This window comes from Lactuca sativa, chromosome 7 (genome assembly GCF_002870075.4).
Source record: "Lactuca sativa cultivar Salinas chromosome 7, Lsat_Salinas_v11, whole genome shotgun sequence".
Taxonomy (NCBI): domain Eukaryota; kingdom Viridiplantae; phylum Streptophyta; class Magnoliopsida; order Asterales; family Asteraceae; genus Lactuca; species Lactuca sativa.
The window spans coordinates 107,033,131-107,051,713 of NC_056629.2; the positions used below are offsets into that span (position 1 = coordinate 107,033,131).

The 18,583-nt window shown below is 40.0% G+C and overlaps 1 long non-coding RNA gene, 1 other non-coding gene and 2 pseudogenes across 2 annotated transcripts; 1 reads left to right on the plus strand and 3 right to left on the minus strand.

The window, feature by feature from the left end:
- Positions 1–1,888: 1,888 nt before the first annotated feature.
- LOC122195006 (uncharacterized) lies at positions 1,889–7,879 on the plus strand. Its single transcript, XR_006184924.2, has 3 exons — positions 1,889–2,519; positions 3,155–3,248; positions 7,727–7,879. It is a non-coding gene; the product is annotated as an uncharacterized LOC122195006 (long non-coding RNA).
- A 3,549-nt stretch (positions 7,880–11,428) lies between these two features.
- On the minus strand, positions 11,429–13,242 carry LOC122195203 (ribosomal protein S4, mitochondrial-like; annotated as a pseudogene).
- On the minus strand, positions 12,755–12,827 carry TRNAK-UUU (transfer RNA lysine (anticodon UUU)). Its single transcript has one exon. It is a non-coding gene; the product is annotated as a tRNA-Lys (tRNA).
- A 2,617-nt stretch (positions 13,243–15,859) lies between the features above and the next one.
- LOC111895122 (uncharacterized mitochondrial protein ymf1-like) lies at positions 15,860–16,426 on the minus strand (annotated as a pseudogene).
- Between the last annotated feature and the right edge of the window lie 2,157 nt (positions 16,427–18,583).

The following is an 18,583-nucleotide window of genomic DNA, read 5'->3' on the forward strand; positions in this document are numbered from 1 at the left end:
ATAACCCACATGCAAAAGGATTTATCACACTTTCAGCTATTTTATCAAGTATAATACTATAGATGGTTTTCCAAAACGTCTTTACTTGTTTAAATCTTTTCTTAAATTGTCTCTCATGCTTCCTCCTCTTCCTGGTCCACCTCTGGCTCCGAGGTCCGCCTTCGGCTTCCGCCTCAGGTTCCCTTTTGGATTCCTCCTCGGGGTCTTCCTCGGGTTCCTCTTCAGACTCTTCCAACCATCCGTTATTCCCCTGATTATGGAAATAAGGATCTCCGGGGTGATAGAAACCAACCATGTTGTCTAGGGGGGGGGGTGTATAAACATGCTAGTATTATTCCTAAGATGTTTTAATTATTGTATAGATTGAGTTGATTTTCTCCTTTTGGTGATAAAAGGGTATGTTTTTATGTCTTCCTACCATCGCGATTTCCTCGGGACACGTGATAGTTGTACCTTGGAGGAAATGTAGTTGATCTGGCTACATCATCTCCTTGATACAACCATGAACGGTCCCGGCTTACCCGAGATGATAGCATTATCTTGTTTGGTTTGGTATTATATTATGTTTCCTAATTCACACAGGCAAAGATGTTTTATAGTTGTGTTTTTATTTGTTTTGTTTTGTTCAGAGTTGTGTTAGTCCCTCTTTGGTTTATAGTTGCATATCAATGTGTGGTTAGATATGCTAGTTCACTATAAACAGTGCTCTGATACGATCCTGTCTGTGACAACCCAAAAATTTCCGTTAGTTTTAACGTCGAAATTAAGTATGTCAAAAATTAGCCAAATTTATCCCAAAAATATTTTTGACCGGATTTAAACCCGTTGGAATATTTTAAATAATATTCGTCAAGCGAACCGAAAATAGGGGGGTCTAATTTTAAAAATTGTCGTGTTTAACGGTAGTCGTGAAAAAACCCCGTTCGCGGTTGGTGTCGGGTGGACCCCCAACCAGGCCATGAACTCCACCCTATATAAGGGATGAGTGGCTTTCCTCATGAACTTTTTCTCACTCTAAGAACTTTCTCTCTCTACAAGTGGGTCTAGCCAAGAAACACCTCATTCAAGCTCCAAATCTGTAAGTAATCATTCCTAGCTTCTTGTTTTGCTTTGTGTTCATGCAAATTAGAGATTTAATCACCCAAATACCTCCAAAAAATAGAGTTTACGGTTGGGGAAAGCCTCCCAAAACCATAAACTCCCATAAAGGGGTTTTAAGGCCCCAAAATCCCACCAAAACCCTTCTAATGCTTGTCTATGACTTGTAATCTTGCATGCATGAAATTAGAAACCCAAAATCGTGCCTTTAAGGGGGTAAACATTAGTTTACGGTCCATGAACATTCATGAACCGTAAACACCCAACAAAGGGGTTTTGATGCCCAAAAACCCTTCCAAACCACTTATGGAGCTTAGTTATTGTGACAACCCGAAATTTAGGGCTACTATTATAACCGTCAATCTATCCGTGAATCTCTTGTTTATCCGAATTACTAATTTTTAATGCACCTAAAGTAAAACAAATAATTTTATTCCATTTATTATATGATGTCATATGATACATTGCATCCGAGTGTGTAAATCGTCAACATAATCAAACCGCTTAAATGACAACGTTAATCAATGCGTCTGAAAAACTGAAATTTTGCATTAAACAGTTTTGAGAAAAAAAAAACATTAAAATATCATAGTACATGTTCCCTTGTTTCACACTCCAAGTATTTTTAACAAAATTATTTACAAAAGTCGAAAAAACGGACACTACAAGTTGTTTATACGCAAAACTTCAAATGCAATTTCCCGAAGTTCCATAACTCCAAAAATTAATCCGTCTGAGTTTTTGGGATCCTTGAATTAAACTCTATCAAACAACATGTTCGAAATTTTTTTTTCTCAACAATTGGATCCCGATACGTTCGATTTGGTGTGTTTTTGAGCAATTAATGAATGGACACCCTTAGGTGGGACCCACTAAGCTTATGAACACCAACTTCCAGCTCATTCTTTGCCCATAGCTTTTGCCCACGTGACTCTCTTCTCCTCACCATCTTACTTTACTTGCACTCCTCCATTTCCCAGTACAAGGTATGGCTTCAAAATGCATGTGTGTGTATGCTTTTACTATAAATAGGAGGCTTCGGTTCCTCATTTAACACACCAATCTCCACTCTCCAGTTCCTCTTCTATATCCCTCTCTATCCCAATCCCTCTCTCTCTCTCTCTCTACACTCTCTCCAAGAGCTCTCCCGGTTTACACCTTTAACCATCCTAACACCACCACCCTCAACCACTAAAACCACCCAAAACACCCCTATTTCTCTTATACACGACTGCCAAGCTCCTCCAAAAAAAAAAAAAAAAAAATTCATACTATTGCTACCTATTTCCCTCGTCGTTGTCGGCCAACAGAAAGGAAGAAAATAGAGGCAACAAAGCTGCCAGAAGCAGCTCCGCCACCTCACTGCCGCCGCTACTGTGGAAGTCCGACCAACCATCACCACTGCTTTGCTACCGCAGTAGGTATCATTTCAATCGCCCCTCGATTTTATTTTTGTGCTTCATTTCGTTGTTAGTAAATCAACCTAGACGAGACCTAATTCTTTTTTTTATTTTCGTTTGTTGTATACAAGCGTACGTGACCACGAGGAGGAGACTCCTCCTCAAACCTCCATTGATTTTATTTAAAACAAACCCCTGACTTGTGTTGGTTTTCGCAAATCAGCCCTCTAAACTTTGATTCCAATTTATTTCTTCCAACATTCCCATGAATATTATTTACATTGTTGGTTGTTAAGCAAGTATACAAAGCAAAAAGAAACCCATGCACACGTTTATTTTTATCAGTAAACATTCAAAACAATTTCTCAAATTCATTTCAAATACTTTCGATCCTGTTTTCGTAATTTGTTAAAAAATAATCTCAAACTTTATTTATTTCTTTATTTAAAATCCACCCTAAGTTTGCATTACTTATTCAATATAGCCCTCCCAAAGTTAAATGTAAATAAACCATTTTAGTCTATCATTGGAAATGGTTAGCAAAAATCGGCCAGATTCAATTTATTTATTTTAACAAAGCAACCCTATATTTTGGTTAAATTACAAAACAACCCACACTTATTAATTTATACAAAAATTACCCTTTGATTAAATAGGTAACTAAATTAATTCCGGCGGTTCGTTTTAGAAGCAACACATTTCGGTTTCTCGCATCAAATACGCAAAACGACTCATTAACCGCTTGATAAGGTGAGTGTTACGGCCCCACTTTTACATATTTTCGGGGGGGGGGGGGGGGGGGGGGGGAATACATGTAGTACTTTTATATCTACTATATATCTATTTTATAAACACTTTGTTTAAACAAACAACACCACCGTTTTTTTTATGCAATATAAACAGAAATAGTATTTATTACGCTACTATTTACGGTACGGGGAATTTGGTTTGAAGGGCCGAATGGGTTGCTGGATTTCAGAAGTACTATAATGCCAAAATGGCCCTGCCCTCGGTGTTTCATGTCTGGCCCTCGTCTGTACATGATAGTACATGTACTAAGTGATATTTATCATACGAAATACACAAAAAATATCTTTGTTTTGTGTAAATATTTTACCAGTTTTAGAAATAATTGTTTAAACGCTTACATGTTAAGTAAACAAAATTGTTTTAAACCTCAATAGATACATATGTTATGATGTTAAAGATAATACAACTAAATAACATATACGTTTTGACTAAAATTATGCTATGGCTGTATAGCCGGTTATCAACTTGATAGTTTCATTATACCTCATACATAGATAAAAATATATATAGGTTTATATATTTTTACGAGTTATAGAGCTCGTACCTTAGGCTCAATTATGTGCTTGTACTCGAAGTTTTATCAATTGTTTATACAAGTATTGTACTTTTCAATGTGTACGCTTATCAAATATACTTGTGAATTACCTGTTTATCCGTATCTGCGGTTGTTAAGTTCAACCTTGGCAGATAACTTTATCCGTATATCCGTATATCTGTTTATGACATAAATATATAGGTTTATACATTTATACAAGTTATAGAACTTGTATCTTAGGCTCATACTTGTGCTTGTATACACTATACTAAGTTTTGTCAACTGTTTAAACAAGTATCGCACACTTTACGTGTGTGCTTATCAAATATACTTGTTGTTTATCCGTATCTGCAGTTGTTAAGTTCAACCTTGGCAGATAACTGTATCCGTATATCCGTATGTTTATTTATCCGTATCTGCGGTTGTGAAGTACAACCTTGGCAGAAAACTTTATTCGTTACCCGTACAACCATGGATTTGGTTGCTTTCAAACACAATTTAAAATATGGAATTACTAATGGAACATAACGTTTTGGCTTCAAAGATTTATTACAAACACAACTTTAAGTATGGAATTACTTATGAAACATAACGTTTCGACTTTCAAAGATTCATTACAATCACAGTTTTACGTATGGGTTTACTTATACAAACCATACATTTTGGCTTTTAAAAACTCATTGCAAACACTGTTTTAACTGTTGTTATACATACAAAGATAATACTTTTTAGACCTACTAAAAGTATTACTGCGTTAGCAGAAAACCTGTGACACTCACCAACCTTTGTGTTGACTTTCAAAATTACATGTATTCCTAGGGGATCATTAGCCAGACGTTCAGACAGAAGATTAGCTGTGGATTGCAGGCGACCTAGCTAGCTTGTTTTTGATATTTGCCTACCTGTTTAAGGCAACTACTGTACTATTATTATCTGTAAGAACCTTGTATTCAAACTTAATGATGAAATACAAATGCAGTTTTGTTTATCGTTGTACTTGTGCTATATATTCAGTTTATCTGTGATCCATGAACTTAGTCCCACTCCCGGCGTGTTTCGCCTTGGTCGGGGGTGTGACAGTTATGACTTAGGGGCTTACATGAAAGGACTTAGAACACCAAAATCTTAACATATGGGGAGTAAAAATGAGTTTACGGTCCAAGGACATTCTTGGACCGTAAACCCATCTTCAAAGACCGTAAACACCTTTTTGGGTGATAAATTACTCCTCAAACACCTCCAAAAGCTTTCATGAGTGCCTAGAACCTTGTATTCCTTCATGTGATGCACCAAAACGTGCCCAAATGTGCAACACTTGAGTTTACAGTTTGGGAGGTCTCCCAAAACTGTAAACACCTTTCCAAGGTGTTTAAGTGCCTTTAACACCTTCTTATGCTCATGTAAGTGACTAGAACCTTGCCTACATAGCCTAGAACCACCAAAGCACAAAAGAAATGGACAAACATGAGTTTACGACCATAAACTCATGTGTTTACGGCCGTAAACTCCCAAGGGAGTGGTCCAAGGACCGTAAACTCCATAAAGTGTCCATTTTGAACCCCAATCACTTCCTTAGCCCTTGATTCGACTCTAGCATGATTCTATGAGTGAGATAAGACCTTTAAACATCCCATGATACCACTACCATGAGTTTACAGCCGTAAACTCATGGGGGAAGTGGTCTTGAAACCGTAAACACCCATAAGGACCATCATTTGAAGAGTAAACTCCAATGTGAGTCCATACACACCTTGTATGCAACCCTTAGTACTCCTAGCACTCGTAAAAAAGTGTTTTCATGTAGTAAGACATCTTTACTTGCTTAATTAGTTATTAAATGACTAATTGGATACTTAAATTTATCATTACATGTTAAATAGGATTCGAATGTGTGGTCAAGTCCTCACTTGACACTTAGCATCCTATATCGTCCATTCATCCGAAACGCCAACGTTGGGTGAGTTCATACCCCTGAATTAACCTTTTAAACGTTTTTACATGCTTTTACGGGGGGGGGGGGGGGGGGGGGGGAATACAAGTTAAAACATGCTAATTATCATATCAATCATATGTGATTAATAACCTGCATGCAAAAGGATTTATCACACTTTCAGCTGTTTTATCAAGTATAATACTATAGATGGTTTTCCAAAACGTCTTTACTTGTTTAAATCTTTTCTCAAATTGTCTCTCGTGCTGTACCTTTTACTTCAAAACCAGTTACAACAGTGTTTTAAACAAAGGTTTTCTTTACTTATATTGTTTTATCAAATTATATTCAAAACTTGTTTATGAAAGGTTTTTAAAGGATTTCCAAAGGTTTTCAAGCTTATTTTACAAAAGGATATCAAGTCGCAATTTTCTTAAGTGTAAAGGTTTTCCAAAGTTTTCATCAAAGTTTTCTTCTATGCTTTTACTTCGTTAAATTCATGCATGTATTTTTATAGTTATATAAATAATGTTTAAAGGACTTAGGAAGGCTAGTTCGCCCTATTTCCTTTTCCTTGTTTGGATGTGGTCTGGTGGGTATCAGTTATCCGTCCGAAGGTCGTTTAAACATTAGTTATATATCATGTATACATATATGGACATAAAGGTTTCCATCGACCAGTTCATTTCCCTTGGGTAGCAAGGGTATCCTTCCATTCGTCATTCATAGATCAGAGACACTAGTAACTATTATAGGAATAGTTAGGAGATTCTAACCACTCTTTCTAGTTCAGAGAATTCCAAAGGAGTCAGTTCATTTGTGAGTCTATATCGTTATTCCAGTACTTACAATAGAATTCAAAATACGAGATGCATCTTCAAGACACGGATCTCCCTGTCGTCAAGTTGGTAACCAGAGTCTCCTGGAGGGAGAGCGGGCATTGTGTGTATAGATCTATACGGGACTGACACTCCCGCACCCTGACTGCTAGCTACAGTCCTCGGCCTACCAAGCCAAGGGGTGACAAATGTCACATTTATTCCGACGCTTGCTGGGCGTCAAGTACTCTAGTGTCAATCAGTATGGTTACGAGTATCTCCATGCTTACCTTATAATTCATGGCCTTAAGGTAACAAGAATTAACACAGTATTCTTGAAACAACCCACTTAGGATTACTATTTGTTTTAGACCTTGCTAGTTGTATCGTACATTTGATACTGTCTGGGGTCTGTGTTTATTTGTTTTAGACCTTGCTAGCTGTATCGTTCATTTGATACTGTCTAGGTTTTGTGTTTCTTTATTTTAGACCTTGCTAGCTGTATCGTTCATTTGATACTGTCTAGGGTCTGTGTTTCTTTATTTTAGACCTTGCTAGCTGTATCGTACATTTGATACTGTCTGGGGTCTGTGTTTATTTGTTTTAGACCTTCCTAGCTGCATCGTTCATTTGATACTGTCTGGGGTCTGTGTTTCTTTGTTTTAGACCTTGCTAGCCGTATTGTTCATTTGATACCGTCTGGGGTCTGTGTTTCCTTTTGTTAGACTGAGCCAGGCGTATCATTTATTCGATACTCTCCTGGAGTCTATGATTTCTTTTGCCTTGGTCAGCAGTATAACTGCTGAGGCATATGTTATTTTCCCCTAGTATTTTTACTAGTGATATTCTCTTACTTTCTTTAAAGTCAAATACCGTATTTTGGTAATGATAGTACTTAAGGGAAAATTACTCTTTAAAACATAACACTGTCGAGTCTCAGTAGAAGACTGCTTTTATTTAGAAAATATAGGATTTTCTGGAAAGGATGCTAATAAACCGTAGATTCTAAACTACTACTTTTCATAAAGTTATTTTGAATAAAAATGCGTATTTATACAAATGACACTAAATACTTATGGACTCACCAGCATTATAAAATGTTGATACTCGCTTTCAAAATAACTTGTATTCTCAGGTCAGTGATGAACAGGTACATCCCATGAGCTTTTGTGAAGACAGTCTATTACCGAGCTGCATCTATGTTATGTTCTGTAATTACTTTGATATTACTATAACCTGTAACCGATGTAAAATTATTACTACTAATGCAATGGTTGTTGTACTTTGATTACTATACTAGATATGTTGTGATACTTGACATGACATCATCCACCCCAGAACGTTTCCGCCGTTCCGGTTTTGGGGTGTGACAGATTGGTATCAGAGCATTGTTTATAGTGAGCTCACTATATCAATTCATAAAAGATATACAGCCTATAAATACATAGGGATAAAACACTCTGACCAAGAATTATACTTTAAAATAGAACCATATTTTAACAAAGTGTAAGAACATCAAGAATCTAAACACTCGAACAAAGTATCAGAAGAAGATCAAGAATAAAAGTCTTCGGATGTTGGGCATTACCGTCAAATCTGGGCAGTTATGTAATCGTAAGCTGGAATAAATGTAACATGATCAACTACATTTATTCGAGATGCGATGAACGTGTGCTTGGGAGTGATAGTGGTGTTGCAACAGGTCTGAAACTTATCAAATAGGATTGCTAGAGCCAAACATAAAGTTTAAAATGCTATGGGAGTATTTTGGAATACTAAAAGACTCACATTAATCCCAGAATCGTATTCAGAAGTTAAGAATCAAACAAGTAATTAAAATACCATAGGGGTATTTTAGGATCCATAGATAACCTTGTATGAAAAACTAAAAACATCCTTATTGATATACCTATGATTTACAGAGGGTATACTTCCAAGGTTATATATGATAAGGATCCTATAGACTAAGAATGTGTGGTTTCGCTCTACTTCCTTTTCCTTGTTTGGATGTGGATATAGAGTAGTATCACATATTCGATGGCCTATCGGATCTAAGTTATATATAATTTGTGTACCCTATGTAATTGTAGCAGGACTCGATATGGATCATCCAGTGAAATGTTTTAATAATCTCTTAGGATTCTTTAGACATTTCCATTCTCGCATGAACCCGGTAGAAAACCCTATCCACTTCAGTGTTCGACAGGAGAGTTGATTCGGACCCAGAAGAGGTTCATTGAGAAGATTTCCAGTTTAGAGATAAATGAACTAGGACGAGACTATTGAAACCACCAAGTGCCTATACCTTTTTAGGGACACCGGTGGGAAATCCGCCTGAACTTCCGAGATTTCCAGTCATCCATCATGAAGTGATGACACCCAGAGTCATGATAGGAAGTAAGACGGAGTAGTAATTCAATATGTCTTCACGAGAAGAGAACCCTAGGTAACTACCTGAAGAAAACCAATGACGGTCCTAGTCAGAGATAAGAGGTAGACAGAGGGAGCCAGTACATGGAACCCGAGAAGTGTCTTTTCCTTGTTATTGTCGCGCTAATACACCCATAAAATAATACAATTTAGTGAGTTAGTGATTACACTACTCACACTATGTGTTAGGTAAATCGCCTTTTCCCGTCGCAAGTAATACGATTAGATTGGATTTCAAAACCTCTATTGAGAATGTTTAGCCATAAGTTTTCATGATCCCTCTTCTTCCGTGATCTTCGTTCCGAACTGTCCTCAGATCCTTCCAAAGCCGGAGAGCGAGTCTCTCCAGTATAAAGATAACTTAGTAGGAACGACTCCCATCTTATGGCTTTCCGATACTCTTATTCCTACCTTGATACCCGGACTGCATCATAGGGATGTAGGTCGACACTCAGATAACCAATATTCGACGCGCGGGAAAAATCTCTGCCTAATACAGTCAGAATAGATACGTCCAGGGTTAACCATCGTCTCTCATCAGTTTGTGTTCCTTTCCGTGTAGAACTCTTTTCTGAATTCCTATCTATAAAGTCAGGCTTGTCTGTACAATACAACAAAGTGAGGTAAAATCATTAGTTAGGCTAGTGGGAAAAAATTACTCTGTTTCCGTCTTTTGAAAGAAGTAAGGTGTTCTTCCTTCATCCTCCATCCACACTACGAGGGCCGGCCGGAATATGTTTGGCTGTTCAATAGCCAATTCCATTTCGGTTCATTTTGGTATGCTGGGAAGATGAAGAGATGAACTTTAGAACTCAGTTACAGAGAAATTCAGCAAGAAGCTTTCGGGTTGGAAAGGTGCCCGCCCTTTTATGTCAAGCTGGTAAGGCCTTGTTTTTAATGAAATCCACTCTTCAAAGCTTGCCTTTATTCCCTCCTTGTCCGGGGTCCCGAAAGGAATGGCTGGTAGGATTGAAGGAATTCGGACGAAATGTCCAAGGTCTGGTGTTGGAGGGAGAGACAGAATTCATCTCATCGCATGGGAGAAGGCTCTCCGAATCTTCGATTTGGAGGCTTGGGCTGGAGCTCTAGCTAGTTGGACTAGAAGCTAGTTATTCCGGTCTACTTGTTGGGCAGACTGTCCCTCCTTCATCCCTTCGTTCCAATCCATCCAGACTACTATGGCAACCCGTACTAATTGCCCTTGCACTGATACTAGTAAGGGGAGAGTCGTCCAGAAGATAAGGGGAAAAATCACACAGACTTCTATACAGGGGAAGGACCTTATAATTATAAGAAAGGAAAGATTTCAAAAAGCAGATTAGGTACTTCCAATAGGAGAATAAGAAAGGAAGTAATAAGAGTGGAGAAAAAGGGAAATGGAATTCTTCACAAAGGGAGGGAACGCAAGGGGGACAACACTAAGAAATCAGAAAAGGGGTCAAAGGAAGGGAAACATCTTGATAGGGAAACAAACGCGTATAGGATATGGAAAGAGATCAACATGTTCTCTCGAACGAACAGATTTACACCATCAATGACAGCGAACCAAGGGAACAACGGACAATCACGGGAAAGGCAAGCACGAATGCTGCTGCCTACGAGACCCATCCAGGGGAATCTTACACTGCGCGCAGAGAACCCCTCTCACTTTAGACAGAGAGGGAATGACGGTGGGTAGCCAAACCGTGAGGCGAAGAACTCAACCGCTATACACGAGGGAGCAAGTGGAAAGAGTAGAGCAGCACCTTACCGTAGAGAGGGTCCTGGAAAGGTTAAGAGTTCTGCACTCGTTGGAGTGGAATAGGAATCTAAAACAGAATTCGAGCAATTGGCTTTAACGAACCTATTTCATTAGAATGATCGAAGAACCCGCTTATCTATAGAAAGAGGGAGAGAAAATGAGAAATCACTCTACTGTTAAGGAGAGGAGGGGAGACTTCGACTGCCCTAAGCCAACCAGAACGGCAAAGAAGACTTATATTCGGCGACCGGTAGGGAGAGGAGAGGATGGGAGGAGAGAACGTCGACCATATCTGACTCTTCCTATACTAAGACTTTTGTTGATCTACCTTTGACTTACTTTCTATCTCTACCCTTGATCCAAGGTAGCCAAAGGAGGGATTTTTACTAAGCTTTGCTGAAAAAAGTTGCAAACTTAAGTTCCGAAACTTTAGTCTTAACTTTGTTTAGTCAGAAGAACTTAGAATGGCGGTAGCAGGGCGAAAGGCAAGGTCACATCCTGCCGTCATAGCTTGCCTCCCATTGCTTCATACGAGACAGAGAAAAAAAAGAAATATAAAAAGAATAATGGAAATAGTGAATCAAGATATAGAATATCCTCTATCCGGATAGATGGGCTCCTATGAGCGACAATGCCGATCTTTAGATGTTTTGGCCACGTGCGTTTCCGCTAAGAAGAAGAAGGTTTGGATCTTTAAACCTTAAGAGGATGCTATCGAATGTGCTCTTGGCACACGTGAGGGATGTGACCTATGTTAGGTCCATAAGATAGCACAACTTTTAGTGTTCTATGATTCACCTCCGAATAATGAGTAGATAGGGAAGAGCTTTTTATTTTTCTCTTCATAGAAGACTGATGGGTGGAGCAAGAGGTCAAATTACTATAGAAAGAAGAGTTGTAAACTATAGGACTTCTTTTTCTAGTAGTAAGATTTAGGGTTTTTTCATTCCTTCTCTTCGATAAGAGTATCGATTTGAAATGATAAAAATGCCTCTTTATTCTCTTGTGCTCAGCGAAAGAACTGCCTAAGCATACTTTTTCGGATCCAAACTTCTTTGTTCTTTCTAAGTCTTCGTCTTGCATAGAAGAATGCAACTGTTGCAAAAACGGGTCTTTCAGTAGTAGGCGACATCCCCTCTTTGTTTTAAGTAAGCGGAACCATTCCGTTTTGGTTCTTCTCCACATTCTTACCGGGCTATCCAGGAATTTTCCTATGATTTTAGAAACTGAAATTTCGATATAGAAGGATCTCCTTATTTCTGAATAGATTAGAGTATCATTTTCTTTAAAAGATATGAAATCACCTTGGGAAACTTGAAAAGAAGTAATGCTGACTATTACATTATTAACAAAAAGCCTTCGATGACTTATCGGCTACCTTGCTTGAGGAAGAGTTTCACTAAAATGGAGACGAACCGGAATAACGTCCGATCTTGTTTCTGGATTGAGTGGAAAAGGGATATCTGAAGTTCGTTCTGTTCCTCTATGCATCTTTGTGATGGGTAAATCTCCATGAATAAGGGGCAACTTTCGTGTAGTTTGTAATTGGATGTAACTATTCAGATTTTTTCGAGAATAAATCATTCTCTTAATAGATCTCGTCTTGTTCCTCAATCTTCGAAGAATGCGGCGTTGTATTATTGTAAGTTTCCTGTTCTAAACATTTCCTTCAAGTAGACTACAAGTTTTAAATCTTAATGCATGCGTTCCTCCCTTACATGCATTTGCTTGCAACAGATTCTTACTAAGACCCCATAGACACAGTCTCGATATCTTCACTGTTGCCCCTCTTCTCAAAGCCCTTCGAGAGGAAGATGAATGTCAATGTGCCATTTTCTTTTTTCCCCTACTATTTACTCTTCTCCTTCACTGCACACTTTAGATAGATGTTTCCATCCAATCAAAGACGGCGAAGCGCCTCTAATCTAAAGGCCAAAGAGTGCTCTTTGCGCTACTACGCATCCTTACTCATAGTATAGTGCAAGTTAGGTTTGGGTATAGCAGGACTTGAACCTACGACCATTAGGTTAAAATCCCAATGCTCTACCAACTGAGCTATACACCCCAAAAAAGATGTAGTAGTAAGTAAGGATTGGTGCGGAAAAGAAAAGAGGGCGGCCCCTCTTCATCATATTAAAGGGGTGCGGCTTTGTATGAGGCTCGTACTGCAGAGCAAGCGAAGAAAACGTAAGGGCACACACTAGCACTCCTGCAAGAAAACGGCCTAGATAATGCGCCCCTTATTGAAAAGTCAAGGATATTGAATGATCGATATGAGAAAGAAGCGCTCAAGCATTCGAAGAAAGCCGGCCTTACTCAACAAGCACCTTTCTTAGCTTAGTAAGGTTGCTTGTTTCCACTCATTGAAGATTCTATCTACAAAAAAGGTCAACCGGGGGGGGGGGGGGGGGGGGTACTAAAATGGCTCTCAATGACACCATCTACGAGAAGGTGAGGTCGTCTTTATTTCCAGCCGCCATACGGTTCGGCTTAAAGCCTTAAAGACGGAGAAGGGGAGGAGCAATTATCTATGTAATTACGGTCTTTGTTGGCCGGGGCGAGCACTCTCTTTTCTTTGTAAAATTCCGTCTTACCAAACAAGACTGACTTCTTACCAACCCGCAAAGGGTTGTGAGGCTGGACCAGGTACGAAGAATGAATCTATATCTGTGCACGGAAGGGCTGGCGGCCGCTCAACTGTTCAAGCGCAATACAATGGTATTGGTTCCGATTCGACAAAAGTAGAATGCCTGGTCGAAGGTCCAGTATAGTAGGTAGCAGGCGTGTTTGTTTCGGCTCCCAAGCGAGAACGAGAAAGAGGCGATGCACCATCCTTGCTGCTACGTACGTTGACCTTGACTTGATAGATTCATCCAATTGAACCCAAACTCAAAGGAGGACCACAAGCTTGGGGCTCGACAAAGAGAAAGTCTCGGCATTAAAAAAATGGGGTTAGCTATGAAAGAGGCATTCATTTTTTCATGAATATTCATAGCTGAGTCTACTAAAAGAGGGACCAGCTCATCGTAGTGATTAGAGGACACCTCTGATCGTTCACCTCTAATGTGACACGTTCCCTCCCAGTTTGATCAACGGGATCAGTCGGCTAGAGAGCGGGGCTATTCTTCTTCCGAGGAGACAAAGTAGTCTCTTGTACTGACCGAACCCTCAGTTCGGAGGTCTTCGTCAACATGTTACGAAGCTCCAGTCTGGCGGTTAACTTGACGCGGGAGAGGCATGAGTGCAGTTCGATATTGTGGTGTATTCCTTTGTAGTGAGTAGGGCCTCTTTCTCGTTGATCAGTTCGCCTTCGCTCTATTGAAAGGTCTCCATTCCTACAACGGTTTTGTCAATGAACCTGTGGATAAGTAGGCCTTTCTTGCAGACCGATCTTCTGCCGAGTTCCTTCCTTCGTAGTCAAATTTGATGATATGCTTTGGCGATGTTACCTACCAAAGAAAAGGCCTGCTAGGTGATCGAAATCGCTCAGGTCAGCGAGGACTCACTCACCTACTCCTTATCTAATACTTTCTTCTATCTACTGAATTAAAAAGGCGACCCGCCGCGCCAGACTATAAGATAAGAGACAGTTGTTGTACTACTTGACTGGTAAGAAAGAGCTTCCGTAAGAACTGGAAGACTCTTGTATGTATGGTAACCCTATCTTCCGCTACTGGTGGACTGTTGCGCATAAAGGCCGATAGAAGCAACCTTTCTTAGCACACTTTTCAAGCGCTTAGCTTCTGCTATAAAAAGGCGGCAATGCCATAAAGTAAGTGAAGTTGCAAGCCTAAGCCAAGAAGGTACGAACGAAGTGACGGGCCCTTTTAGAGAGAGGGGGTGACTTTCTTGTGGTATTCATTGCGAACATCTCTCCTCTTCTCTTAGCATGCACAGTTTGCTTACGCCTTAGGCACATCTATCTTTCTTAGTTTCACGCTGGCCTAATGAATTGAATATGAATAAAAGTCAGTCTTTTAGTAAGCGTATATAAGCAGCTGCTTAGTGTATAAGCAATTCTTTAGTGGTCGCACTGGTACGATGGAGGTTGGTTGAAGATGATGTTACGCGGCGTTCAGAACCAGTCTTGAAGTGAATGAATTAGAAAGAACGAAGAACTAAGGAAATGAGACGACTCTTTCTTGAACTATATTATAAACATACCTTCCCCTCCACACCAATCACGAGTTTTTCTCCATTCCTCTCATATATCGTCGTAACACCCTTAATGCTAGGTTTTGAAAAATACTTTTCATGTCATTCCCATTTAGGTCCGATTCGGATCCCTCCGTTGTTTCCTTTTCCTTCCGCACCTTTTCCTCGAAATGAGAAAGAAGATGGTACACTTGAATTGTTTTATTTAAGTGCTTATTGCTTGCCAAAAATCCTACTTCTACAATTGGTAGGTCACTGGGTTATTCAAATAAGTCGTGTTTTCCGTGGTTTTCCCATGTTACAACTTCCGTACCAATTCGGTCGATCCGGAATGGATCGGTTAAACATTCCATTAGGGAGCCTGGTCTTGACTTTTCTGTGTGGTATTCATTCTTGTTCGGCTCTTGGAATCACATCCAGCAGTGGTGGGAACAGCTCGCAAAATCCAACCACTTCACCTACTTCATTTCCCCAACCCTTTCTCATACCTCTATTGAAATAGAATGGTTTTATGTTCTTTCATCGATTGGTTATTCCTTTCCGTTCGTATCTCTTTCTCCAATTTCGGTCTCGATTAGTTCATAAGATTGAATGGCCAATTCTCCTCCGGACCCTCGATTCGATTGTTTTCCAAGAATGTTGAGCCGGGTATGTAAGCCATGTATCTGGGAGGAACTTAAAAGAAGGGCTTTCGGTTTTTTTCACCCCGTTTTGTGGTCTTGCAGCTATTTAAATAAATAAGAATATAAAATTATATATACATATATATATATATATATATATATATATATATATATATATATATAATAAGACTTTTTTAGAAGAAAGATTCTATATATGTCCAATCCCTAGTGGTGGTGGGACCAACCAAGATGTATGTCGTCCAACCCAACCTCAGACTCTTTCTTCCCGACCTATTTGACTCTCTGGCCACAGTTATAGTTATTTAGGTGGTATCTCGAGATTGAAGAGATCGAATTCCTTCGGGGAACACACGAAACAAAGATATGTACTGGGTAAATAGAAATGGAAAAGAGATGTTTCCAATTCATCAAAATGAGAAGCTTCTTCTACATCCATATGATCTACTAAAGTAGATCGGTATTGCCCATATAATAAAAGCAGATCTTGGTCCATGGAATCCCAAGAAGGTAAGAACTCCAACCTGTCCAATGCTTCTTCGGCCAAATACGATATACAAGTGGGACCTGCACTATGCGCAAGCTGTGCGAAAAACCGCTTTTTTTTTCAGTTCTGAAACAACTTGGGCGAAATAGGGTTCTACCGGGAAACCATGGATTTTTTACTTTTCACCATTGGTTACTGGTTGAGCGACTGGAATGGAATGAGATAAGAATCTCTGGAGATCTTTCCTCTCCACTTACTCGTAACAGGCTTTCCCTCTGTAGAAGACTTCTTCCGAATGGCATAATTAGGAGATTGATTCCTCGATATTCAAAGAAAACTGACTCCTCCTACTCCTTCTTCTCGTTTAGGATAGGATCATCGTTGGTCCTTCTTTCACTAATGATCTCACCATTTTCTAGTAGTTCTCGCGAACGCGCGAGGGACTATCCTTTCTACCGCTTGCCCTTTCTTTTCACTCTCAAGACAAGGCTCTCTCTCTTTTATAAAGCGAAGCAAAGCGCATGGCGCTGAAAGCTCAATAAACACAGACGAACGCGATGCAGAGAATAGCATAAATGAAACCGTTGATCATTTCATAAACATATATGCTTGACCTTTCTCGATGCTTTTTTTGGGTGACTCACCAACCGACCCAGTGTGATCGATGACAGAATGGTACGAACAAATCAAAGTCATTGGATTTGGTAGTTCTCCATGGACTTCTCTCTTTAGCCCTTTGTATATGTTCATAAATGGGTGTGCACCTCCAGATGGGCGGGGGCCGGCCTCCCACTCTCTTATCTTATGCAACATTTATTAGCGGTTGGGTGGATCGTGCAATAAGCCTCTCTCGACCCTCCGTTTCTCATACGTCTTTATGAAAGCCTCACGCCTTTCGAGATTCGGTCCATAAATCAACTCAGTCAGATCTTCTTGTTTTCCCGCTTTGATTAGGCTTCCTTTAAAGGATTTGATCGACATTTCGTGCCTGTAGTCCTGCTGAATTCGACCTTTTATCAGGGTAGCGTAGTAAGGTTAGAGGCGCAACTAGAAGATTTGGCCCTATTTCTCTTTTTTGATCAATTCGATTGCAGTCTTCGAAGTCCTTCTTGATCGATGGTCCCCATTAGCATTAGTGCTAATTAGCAGCCACTTTTTTTTGGAAGGCGAGATACTTATGTGTGAGCACGGATTCCACGGTAGCAGTAGTTCTAGCTCTACATTAGGAGCAGGGGGCTCTATCTAAAGGAGGTATGGACCCCTCCCATAGTACGGTACGATGCAGCTGAAAAACTTAATAGGCTACTGTGGCTCGCTTCGCTTTTGTTGCGGAGCTCACTGATTTTGGAGTAGTGCTTGCAGTTTGCTGCTTTCTGTTCAAGCGGAGCTCGCTGTCTACTCCAAGATTCGCCACAGCTTCGCCTACGCCACTTGTATATAGACAACAATAGCGCCCAAGATTTCCCCTTCGCGTAGTTCATTGAACCTTCCAACTTCACTCTGTGGCCTGTGCTAAAGAAGCGTGTCTTAACTGATTCCTTTGAAATCATTTCACCTATTCTACCTCTCTATATCTCCTCACCTTGCACCTTTTCTTTCTTTTCCTCATCCCATGATCCTTTCCCATGTCGTGGAAGTGAGCTCCTTCGTCGCTCCTTCATTCTTCATAACGACTATAACCAAGCTGCCAACCAATAAAGCAAGCACCTTCATGGACCGAGACCGTGGAAGCTCCATTAGCACCTTAAGGTTGTCTTTATCCTGAGAAACCTCGGGAATATTCAGAGACTCGGCTAATGCTTCTAGGCCCACATTCGGAGACAGACCAAGCACCTCTCTTACCCACTCACTATCTAATAAACCAGACTGGCTTATTATTTGAATGAGATCGGAAAGAGAGGAGGTAGCCCAAATCTTCCAATAGGCGCATACGAAAGGTTCTGAAAGAATTGAAAAAGCTCTGAAAAATAAACAACCCGACCTGAGGAACTACCAACAACGGAAGAACTAGCAACAGCGGGAGAAACCGTTTCTAACCTCAGCTTCACCCCCTTCCTCGGGATTCTTTCTTTGATGATATGCCCTAAGCCCCTTTCAGAAGACCGAAGTCATTGGTGCTTTGCATAAGGGGTAAGAGAGCCATAAAGACTATTGGTACCTATCATAAACTTGACTCATTTTATGTGCTTGAATTCCTTTCCCCGAGTTAGAGGGGTTTTCTAAAGGTCTTCCTCAAGGGCCACTTGGTTCTCAAAAAGAATTTTACCCCCGGACAGAGTAGAAGTAGGCAAACAGATGTTTTTGGGGGGAACTACGGGAGACGGAGACAAGTGGTTAGGTGAGATTCTAACTTCTGGCTCATCGCAATTCCATTTCTTAAAGTGCAAGTCCAGTTTTCTCTTTTTATGAAAGTGAAAGTCAGTTTAGCCCCTTCTTTCAATTCCAAAGATGCTCTCAAATTGTTGTTCAAGATTATTTTACCCTAAGGCTTCTCGCGGTCAGGCAAGCGTGGCAGAGCGTAGCATGTATTCAGCCATC